The 10,467-nt window shown below is 37.8% G+C and overlaps 1 non-coding gene across 1 annotated transcript; it reads right to left on the bottom strand.

The window, feature by feature from the left end:
• Positions 1 to 410: 410 nt before the first annotated feature.
• On the bottom strand, positions 411 to 517 carry LOC127679650 (U6 spliceosomal RNA). The gene has a single exon (XR_007976897.1). It is a non-coding gene; the product is annotated as a U6 spliceosomal RNA (small nuclear RNA).
• Positions 518 to 10,467: the final 9,950 nt, after the last annotated feature.

The following is a 10,467-nucleotide window of genomic DNA, read 5'->3' on the forward strand; positions in this document are numbered from 1 at the left end:
TTATTCGATATATTTTTTATTTACATTTCAAATGATTTCCCCTTTTCTAGCCCCCCACTCCCCGAAAGTCCCATAAGCCCCCTTCTCTCCCCCTGTCCTCCCACCCACACCTTCCCACTTCCCTGTTCTGGTTTTGCCGAATACTGCTTCACTGAGTCTTTCCAGAACAAGGGGCCACTCCTCCTTTCTTCTTGTACCTCATTTGATGTGTGGATTATGTTTTGGGTATTCCAGTTTTCTAGGTTAATATCCACTTATTAGTGAGTGCATACCATGATTCACCTTTTGAGTCTGGGTTACCTCACTTAGTATGATGTTCTCTAGCTCCATCCATTTGCCTAAGAATTTCATGAATTCATTGTTTCTAATGGCTGAATAGTACTCCATTGTGTAGATATACCACATTTTTAAAAAATATGGAATGCTTCACGAATTTGCGTGTCATTCTTGCGCAGGGGCCATGCTAATCTTCTCTGTATCGTTCCAATTTTAGTATATGTGCTGCCGAAGTGAGCACTCTTGTTTTGTTTTATATTGTTTTCAGATGAGGTCTCTCTATGTACATCTGCCTGTCTTGAAACTTGCTGTGTAGATCAGACTTGTCTTGAACTCAGAGAGATCCACTTGACTCTCCCTTCCAAGTTGTGGGGTTAAAAGCATGTGGAACTCTGCTGGTGGGGTTGCAAATTGGTACAACCACCCTGGAAATCAGTCTGGCGGTTCCTCTGAAAACTGGGCACCTCACTTCCAGAAGATCCTGCTATACCACTCCTGGGCATATACCCAGAGGATTCCCCACCATGTAATAAGGATACATGCTCTACTATGTTCATAGCAGCCCTATTTATAATTGCCAGATGCTGGAAAGAACCCAGGTATCCCTCAACAGAAGAGTGGATGCAAAAAATGTGGTATATCTACACAATGGAGTACTATTCAGCCATTAGAAACAATGAATTCATGAAATTCTTAGGCAAATGGATGGAGCTAGAGAACATCATACTAAGTGAGGTAACCCAGACTCAAAAGGTGAATCATGGTATGCACTCACTAATAAGTGGATATTAACCTAGAAAACTGGAATACGCAAAACATAATCTACACATCAAATGAGGTACAAGAAGAAAGGAGGAGTAGCCCCTTGTTCTGGAAAGACTCAGTGAAGCAGTATTCGGCAAAACCAGAACAGGGAAGTGGAAAGACAGGGGAAGAGAAGGGGGCTTACGGGACTTTCGGGGAGTGGGGGGCTAGAAAAGGGGAATCATTTGAAATGTAAATAAAAAATTATATCGAATAAAAAATATATAAAAAAAATTTTAAAAAAGCATGTGGAACTATACGTGGTTTAAAGTATTCTACTTAATTAGCATAAATGAGAACTAAAATCTGATAAATACTGTATTTCTTGGCTTATATTATTTTTCTTTTTATCTTAATTAAAATCTTTATAGCTTTTGTGATGGAGAAAAAAATAACAAATCCTCAGCTCTTCTGTGATACTACCTTTTCCTCCTATTCAATACAGTGAATTATAAAATTATCTGATGCTACAATGCCAGTCAAGCAAAATAAATAGAATGTTAAACATATGCTTTAGTTTTTTTTCTTCACTGATTCAAACTTGTTTTTTATAAGTTATTTTATTTACATACATTTCAAGTGTTGCCCCCCCTTCCAGATTGACCCTTCCAAGAGTTCTTTATCCCATCCTCTCTCCCCTTTGCCTCTGAGAGGGTGCTCTCCATCCACCCCTACTCCTTCAACCCCCCTTGCCCACCCATCTACTCTCACCTCAAACTCTTATTCCCCTTCCCTGGGGTATCAAGGCTACAGGATTAGGCACATCTTCTCCCACTGAGGCCAGACAAGGCAATCCTCTGCTACATATGTGTCTGGGACCACAGTCCAGTCCATGTATGCTCTTTGGTTAGTGGTTTAGTCTCTGGGAGCTCCCAGGGGTCCAGGTTACTTGATATTGTTGGTCTTCCTATGGGGTTGTCATCCCATTTAGTTCCTTCAGTCCTTCCCCTAATTCTTCCCCACTTCAGTCCAGTGGTTGGTTGGCTGTAAGTATCTGCATCTGTCTCAGTCAGCTGCTGGTAGAACCTCTAGGAGAACAGGTGTGCTTGGATCTTGTCTGCAAGCACAGCATGGCATCAGTAATAGTGTCAGGGTTTGGTGCCACTCATAGGATGGATTCAAAGTTGGGCTGTTCATTGTATGGACTTTCCTTCAATCTGCTCCATTTTGGTCCCTGCATTTCTTTTTAGGCAGGAACAATTCTGGGTCAAAAACTCTGAAGGTAGATTGGTGACCCCATCCCTCCACTGGGGGCCCTGTCTATCTACAAGAGTTGGTCTCTTGAGGTTCCATCACCCCGCTGTTGGGCATTTTGGCTCAGGTCATCCCCACTGAGTCCTGGGAGTTTCTCATTTCCCAGGTCTCTGGGACTTTCTAGAGGTTCTCCCTGCCTCTTGTTACTGCATATTTCTATTCATTCTTCTGGTCCTCTGGGCTTCTCTCCTGTCTCACCCCCATACCTGCTCCTGCTCCCCTTTCTCTGCTCTCTCCCCTCCCCCACTCAGGTGCTTCCCTCCCTCTGCCTCCCATGATTATTTTCCCCTCCCTTCTAAGAGGGATTGAAGCTTCCTCACTTGGGCCCTCTTTCTTTTTAAATTTCTTACAGTCTGTGCTCGTATCGTGACTATTCTGTATTTTTTGGCTAATATATATTTATCAGTGAATACATACCATGTATGTCATTCTCTGTCTGGGGTTACCTCATTCAGGATGATATTTTCTATTTCCATTCATTTGCCTGTAAAATTCATGATGTCCTCATTTTTTAATAGCTGAATAAATAGTATTCCATTGTACAAATGAGCCACATTTTCTGTATATATATTCTTTGGTTGAGGGACATCTGGGTTGCTTCCATCTTCTGGCTATTACAAATAAAGCTGCTATGAACATAGTGGAGCTTGTGTCCTTGTGGGATGGTGGAACATTGTTTGGTATATGCCCAGTACATAACTAAACAGAGAATTCTCAACAGAGGAATCTCGAATGGCTGAGAAGCACTTAAGGAAATGTTCAATATTCTTAGTCATCAGGGAAATACAAATCAAAACAACCTTGAGATTCCACCTCACACCAGTCAGAATGGCTTAGATAAAAACAAAAAACAAGTCTAGCGGTGGTGGCACACGTCTTTAATCCCAGCACTCTGGGAGGCAGAGGCAGGCAGAACTCTGAGTTCAGAGGCCAGCCTGGTCTACAGAGTGAGTTCCAGGACAGCCAGGGCTACACAGAGAAACCCTGTCTCGGAAAAAAAAAAAAAAAAAAAAAACCAAACCAAACCAAACCAAACCAAACCAAACAACAACAACAACAAAACAAAAAACAAAAAAAACAGTGCATTCAGGCAAGATTGTGGAGAAAGAGGAACACTCCTCCATTGCTGATGGGATTGCAAGCTGGTACAACCACTCTGGAAATCAATCTGGCAGTTCCTCAGAAAACTGGAAATAGCCGTACTATATGCATTAGTTTTTAAGACATGTTCCAATTAAGAAATATTAACACGACCAAATACACCTTGCTATGTATATGGAATGCTTTTTCTTGTGAGAAACTCTAGCACACGATATCTTCTCTATTTTAATATTTATTACAGCTATATCAGTATTTACAGATCTAAATCTAGTCTAAGTATAAAGGTTATGAAATTGGCACATTAGGTAATAATTAGTGAAGTAGAAATTATTATTACTTTATTTTATAAATCAAAACATGCTGCTCTGAATTCTTTGGTATACTCCCTTAAAATTACTTGATGGAACAGGGAGGCATGGCTCATTCTAAATCATCATAGAGGAATGGTTTTGAGTTTTCCTTTTTTCCTAGTTTCCCAGTGACTATACCAACTGCACAAGCCCTTTATAGCCTGTTTGGAGACTGGTTGCTTTACTTCTGCACACCCTGCCCAGTCCTAGGAACCTTCTTCAGGGCTCATACAGCCAACACTGGGACTCCAGAACTAATACCTTTTTTTCATCATTTTGTCCCAAGGTTACTCTCTTTTCTTTTAATTTTGTTTTGAGCTAGTTTACACAGTATCAAGTTTCCTTATGGCTTTTCTGCATGTAATTTGGGGGATCCAATTCTCTCTTTCTCTTCTTTACTACTTTCCAGTGTCCAGCCCCTTGAGCCTCAGACTGGGGATAGAATTCACCAGTAACAACCCCAGGAAATCCCCTCTAGGACAAGTCAGACCCAACCTGATTCTATTACAAATAGTACCTTCTCTCCACTCCTAGACGAGGAAGTATATAATCTTTAGTGGGGCTGAACAATAACTCTGTATTTAGTGACTAGTTACTGGGAGTAATTGTCAGAAAGACAATGAACTTTATCTTTTCACAGAAGGGGCAGGGAAAGATTGAAGAGCAGGGAAACCAAAATAGCAACTGGGAGACAAAGACTTCATAATTGAGTTAGTGTATGCGCCCACTCCTAATAGACAATCTGGAGGAAGAAGGTGTATTTCTTTATGAATAAATCCCCAACACATAATACAGTACACACCATTTACATAGTGACTCAATGAACTGAATGCACAGCAAGTTATTATTATTCTCTAATAAACTTAACACAGGAATGTTTAGGTTAATTAAAATCTGTAATTAGTTGAACTGAGCTTAAGAACACATATATTCTCCTTCTATACATTTTAATGCATCCCTCCAGAACCCCGATGTACAGACAAATGTTAAATTGCAACTTTAAAATTCTGAGGTCTAAAATAGTTCTGCTTTTTACCCTGGGAAGATGTTCTATCTTTTGTGCCACATATTGTGAAGTGTTCTGAGTTTAGATGACAAGTACACACTGTTCATTCAGGGCACAGAAATATCATCGAAGTTAAATGTTTGGTGGGTACACAGATCTCGTATTCTGCTTTCGTTACATTTTTAGCAGCCAGTTTCTATCACTGATTAATATCAAGAACATTCTGTGTGAGAACCACGAAGTTCCCTGATTAGTGTGGAGTCACCAGTGTACATTTCAAAGCCTGTACTTACAAAAAAACTATTTCTATTCATAAAATTCCCCCATTTAAAATATCATTTTATTTTTAAATGAGTCAAGCTCATTTTTAAGATAGACAAAGTCCTGGGCTACTGATTTCATTCTGCCAAGCTCTAATCAATATTCTCCACCAGACCATCATACATAAAAGATGACAGTCACTCTAATAGGAATTATGCATAGGATCTATATAGCACCAACTAAAGAACACAGCTAAAATTCTGGAGATTTAAATGACCCACCAACACTTCCTTACTTTATCCGAACATCTTCAACAAGAAGCTGTGGTAGGTTATAGTAAAAAACTATGATTTATTAGTAAATATTGCCTTCCAGGGGATTGTTATTTCTATTGGTAGAATAACACAAATACACAAATAACTATAATTTAAATTTGAGACAGGAAGTGATGAATAGTATTACAGGAATAGACCTCAGAAAAGGAAGGGAGCATGTTCAGACAGGAATTGGGCATTTTAGTCTTGAAGGGCCACTGAACTGTGCCTTAGAGAATGGACTACAGCATATTTGGACAAGCAGATGACTAGGAGGGAAGGTATTATGATTCAAGAAACACCTTGAACAAACACGCAGACTTAACATGAAAATCAACTACCCCCAATAACGGTAAACAGCCTTACATCATCATATTGCCTACATAGGAGCACTGGATGTGCATTTTCATTGGGACAATAGAAGGTGTCCTTACAAAACACACACTCTATTATTTACTGCTTTTTAAATGTTTAATACTTAGCCAATGAAAATATATAGGGAATAAATCTTGAAGTCTCTTTGATTGATAGCCTTCTACATTTTATTTATTTATTTATTTATTTATTTATTTATTTATTTATTTATTTATTTATTTAGTTTTTTAGAGACAGGGTTTCTCTGTGTAGCCCTAGCTGTCCTGGAACTCACTCTGTAGACCAGGTGGGCCTCAAACTCAGAAATCTGCCTGCCTCTGCCTCCCATGTGCAGGGATTAAAGGCATGCACCACCACCACCCGGCAACATTTTCTTATTAATCCAAATTCTTTCCTTAGAGCAACTGGTGTATTAGAGTTTTCTAGAGAAACAGAAGCACATATAAAAGCACATGCATACTACTATGTGTGTATGTATACACGTACTTTTATGTATAAGTGTTATGAGTCATGAAGGCATGGCACATGAGAGGAGGAGGAGTTTTTATTTATTTAGGCAGTTCACTGTGTTTCATGAGCACTTCTGGATATATAATGTTAAAGAAAGGAACAGACGACTATCAGCGGTATTTAAGTGACTAATTTGAAGTGCAGAGAAGTTAGGAATCTTGAAGTTTATGGGTCTAGAAGGGACACAAGTGGTAACAGCATCCGAAACTGTATTTTCTTAGGTCATCTAGTAATCCTGATGTTGCACCTCCATTATTAAACCCTAAACATCTGCAGCATTTATTTACATTTAATCCTTTCTTGTAAGTTTGTTCATGATATGTTTGTTTATACATGCTCTATGTCCAACTGATTTGAAGGCACGTTTGTGTGTGAAATATCATATTACATATTACATGTGATATCAATGTTTATTTTAAAGAATAGATTCTATTAAGCACTTTGTTTTTGTTAGGTAACAATTTGTTTATTTGACAAACTTTGTGAATTAGTTTTTGAGGAATGTAGATGAGCTGTGTTGTTTTTAATGATGCTGACAGCTCAGAACATCCTAAATTGTTCTTGTAAGGCTTATGGAATATGTGAACATAAGTGAGTAGCTCAACTTTAAGTGCTGATTTCATTTTCTGTAAAAAAGAGATAGTAGAACTTTGGTAATGTGAGATATGACTGAGTTACTTTATATATAAAACTATCATGAACTCCTTGGCATTTAAGATGCAAAGATTTTGTGTGTCTTTTTGTTTTTTAAAGGAAGCTATCTGTATTCACAATCCTTCAACATCATTGGTAAGTCCAACATGAGTTATTAACTGGAGCTATCGTCTTGAAAGTTTATGTAATCTGTACACTTAAACCACCTTAGGAAGATCGGAAAGAGTGTGGACTTTGGTCTTCCTTGGCTTCATCTGTTTGGCAGTAGGTACACATCTTTTGTAAATATGGGTGGTGGCTTATTCTTGGAAATGCACATTACTGCTTGAAATCTGCTTCTATTTCAGACACCAGAGATGACTTCTATGAATTATTATTGTGATTTCCACTCAAAATACCTTTTTTGTTGTTGACTACTTAGTTACAGATATTTATACAGGATTCTCGGGACACAGACATTAATAAAAAGACAACTCTCATCTTTACATTCCTTTCCACACTAGAATTAACTGCCTCTAAAATTCTGAGTTTAAGTATCTGAAGAAACCCTACTGTGTGGTCTGAGTTTCCTGGAGGGATGTGAGCAAATATCTATTCATCTTAAATAGTCAACTAGTGACAGAACAAAGAAAGTATTCTATCAAACACTACTTGGCAAACCAATGAATTTAGTTGGGTTACTTATAGGAGAATGGATAAGAAGTTAGTTATATGGCATGTATGACTCAAAGGTAGAGTCACTGAAAAGCTCACACCAACTAGACAACTGTTCATGAAACTGCATTCCTAGAGTTCCCTATACAACTTTCAGTCAGTTTAACAGGTTGGAACCTTTCACTCTCCAGCATACTATACTGCTTACTATAATCTTAAAGAGTGATTTGTGAATTTGGTAAATTTTAGGAACTTCCTGAGAATCATGAACCATTTCTTTCCTAGACCCTGAAGTTTTGCTTATCTTTTAATTCTTAAGGATGAAATGTTAACATTATAAGAAATTACTACATATCAAACTCACATTCTCCTTGTATTCTCAGCAGTGGAACGAACTCCATCGATAGGCTATTTACCCCAAAATTATATTTTTATTTTCTTTTTTTGGATATAATCCAGTTTTTTTAAATTGAGTGATAACTTCAAAATGAGCCCTTCTAACCCTTCCTCTCAGGATATGAACAATTAGTCTCCAGACCACAGAGACCAGGCATCATTCTTTAACTGATAAAAGTACAATAGGAGAAAAAATTGCTAAAATTTTTTTTGCATAAATCAGACTGCTACCCAAGCAAACCAATAGCATAGAGTAGCTACTCATTTTAAGTGCCTTTAATCGCTACTGTTGGGAAGAGAATAAAAGTTTGAATTATTAGGTTTGTCTTTTATTCACATTGTACATCTGGATAAAGTACCCATGTGTCTCTTCTATAAACAACTTTTGGAATGCAATTATATGCAATCCATATTGCCTTAGGTTTTACTAGCCAGAACATATTTCACAGATATAATAAAGTCTTAAATATAAAGACTTTGAATCCACACTTACTTTCCTAGTAAAATTCAGTCCTTAGGACTGGGAATGATAAGGTTAAACTTTATTAAATCCAGCATACTGTCCTCTGAAGCAGATCACAAATTCGAAGACAGCCTGAGATACATGACAAGAATCCATCTAAGTAAATAGTGTTTAACCACAGAAAGGAATGAGGTTACATCCATTCTCTACCATGGATGAATCTGAAAATATTGTGTTAAATTAAAATGGATGTTCACAGGTGAGGCCATTATGTGTGATTCCATCCATGCAAATTGATTTCTACGCATACAAAGTTTTTAACATATGTAAATTTATAAGGACAGAACACAGAGGAATGTTGCACAGAACTGGAGGAAGGGCACCTGTGGGTGGTGGTGGTGGTAGTTAAGTAACTAGCATGTCCGCTCTAACTTAAATTCTCAACAGTGATTAGATACAATTTCAAGATTAATTTCTCAAAGTTTCAACAAAAACAGTGTGCTAAAGGAATAGAGCGCTGAGACTTTGTTGGTACTGTTTTTGTCAAAAATGCAGTCACTTTTTTTCTAGTGTTGGCCAACAAACAGACAAACAAACAAACACAAGCACCCCCCCCCCCACACACACACACAAAACCCCAAACCAAAAACTAAAACCAAACCCAACAACAAAAATCCCTCAGGTGTGAAGAGCCCCCTGCTGGCCTTTTCCTAAGAATTCCTGAGTGAATCAGGAATTCACAAAGACCTAAGGACGAACTTTGGTCTGAATGTAAACTTTCTTTTCTTTTTTTTTTAATTAAATTATTTTATTTATTTGTATTCCAAATGTTGCCCCCCCCCACAAGTTGTTTATCCCATCCAACATCCCCTTTGTTTGTGAAAGGGTGCTCCCCCAACTACCCCCCCCCCCCTTACCCTCACCAGCATCCCCCTTTTTAGGGCATCAAGTTTCTACAGAATTAATTGTATCCTCTCCCACTGAGGCCATATAAGGCAATCCTCTGCTACATATGTGCCGGGGGCCACACACCAGCCATGTATGCTCTTTGGTTGGTAGCTTAGTGGTTGTTTGATAAGTATTATTTACAATTATAAATAAACATCCCATCATTACCAAAGCCTGTTTTGATTTACCTGGCTTTCACTTGAGTTGTTATCCATCTATCAGAAGTTACACTTCAAAAAGTTCTATACCTCATACTGTTTCTTGGAAACAGGATTTTGTCTCTCAAATGTCAATTCTAAATCTCTCTGAAAGGTTTTATTTGGAAAAAAAATTATTGATGATAAAACGACTCAACAAATGTCTAAAATTATACCACCAGATGGTGCTACCTCCTTACATTTCCCGAAGACAGCAACATGTTTGAAAGGACATTTTACAGTGAGTTTTAATTACCTTCTGTTAGTACTATTTAAAGTTGCAAGAATCTGTTATCCAAGACTCTGTGGTGCAATAGGGTTTTATAATTGTACACCTGTCAATGGAAGTTGGCCAGTCAGTAGCAACGCTTTCAGTCACCCTTGGATTTTTAAAAAAAACTTTACCTTCTATTAATTTTGTATGTTATTCCTAAGGAGTAAAAAAAGTATTTTGTTGTGGCATAAAAATTCTTTATTAAAAATATATATTTATAATGATCTCAAACCAATAAAGATTCATAAATATATTACAATATTCGTTCACAACCACAAAAGGTAGAGCTGTTTTTTATCCAAGGACAATAGTATTTATCTTGCACTTATAGCAATGTTGCAAAAGGAAGCTGGAATTAGGAGACAGCAGGTGGCTGGGTATATGAATTATGTTCTTGGTTCTGTGACAGATATAAATCAGACATTCCTTTTATTCTTTTGCCTCGCCTTATAATTACATGGGTATAAAAGGACAAATTCTGGCCAATGAAATACTAGTGCGGAGGAAGGTATCTTTTCCAGATGGAGGTTATAGGACATGCATGCAAATTTCTCAAGGGATTTTGAACTCAGCGGAATTACAGGGAGCAGAGAAGCATGGAAAGCAGATGTTTCTCTTTGTTTTCCCTCG

This window comes from Apodemus sylvaticus, chromosome 2, assembly GCF_947179515.1.
Source record: "Apodemus sylvaticus chromosome 2, mApoSyl1.1, whole genome shotgun sequence".
NCBI lineage: Eukaryota > Metazoa > Chordata > Mammalia > Rodentia > Muridae > Apodemus > Apodemus sylvaticus.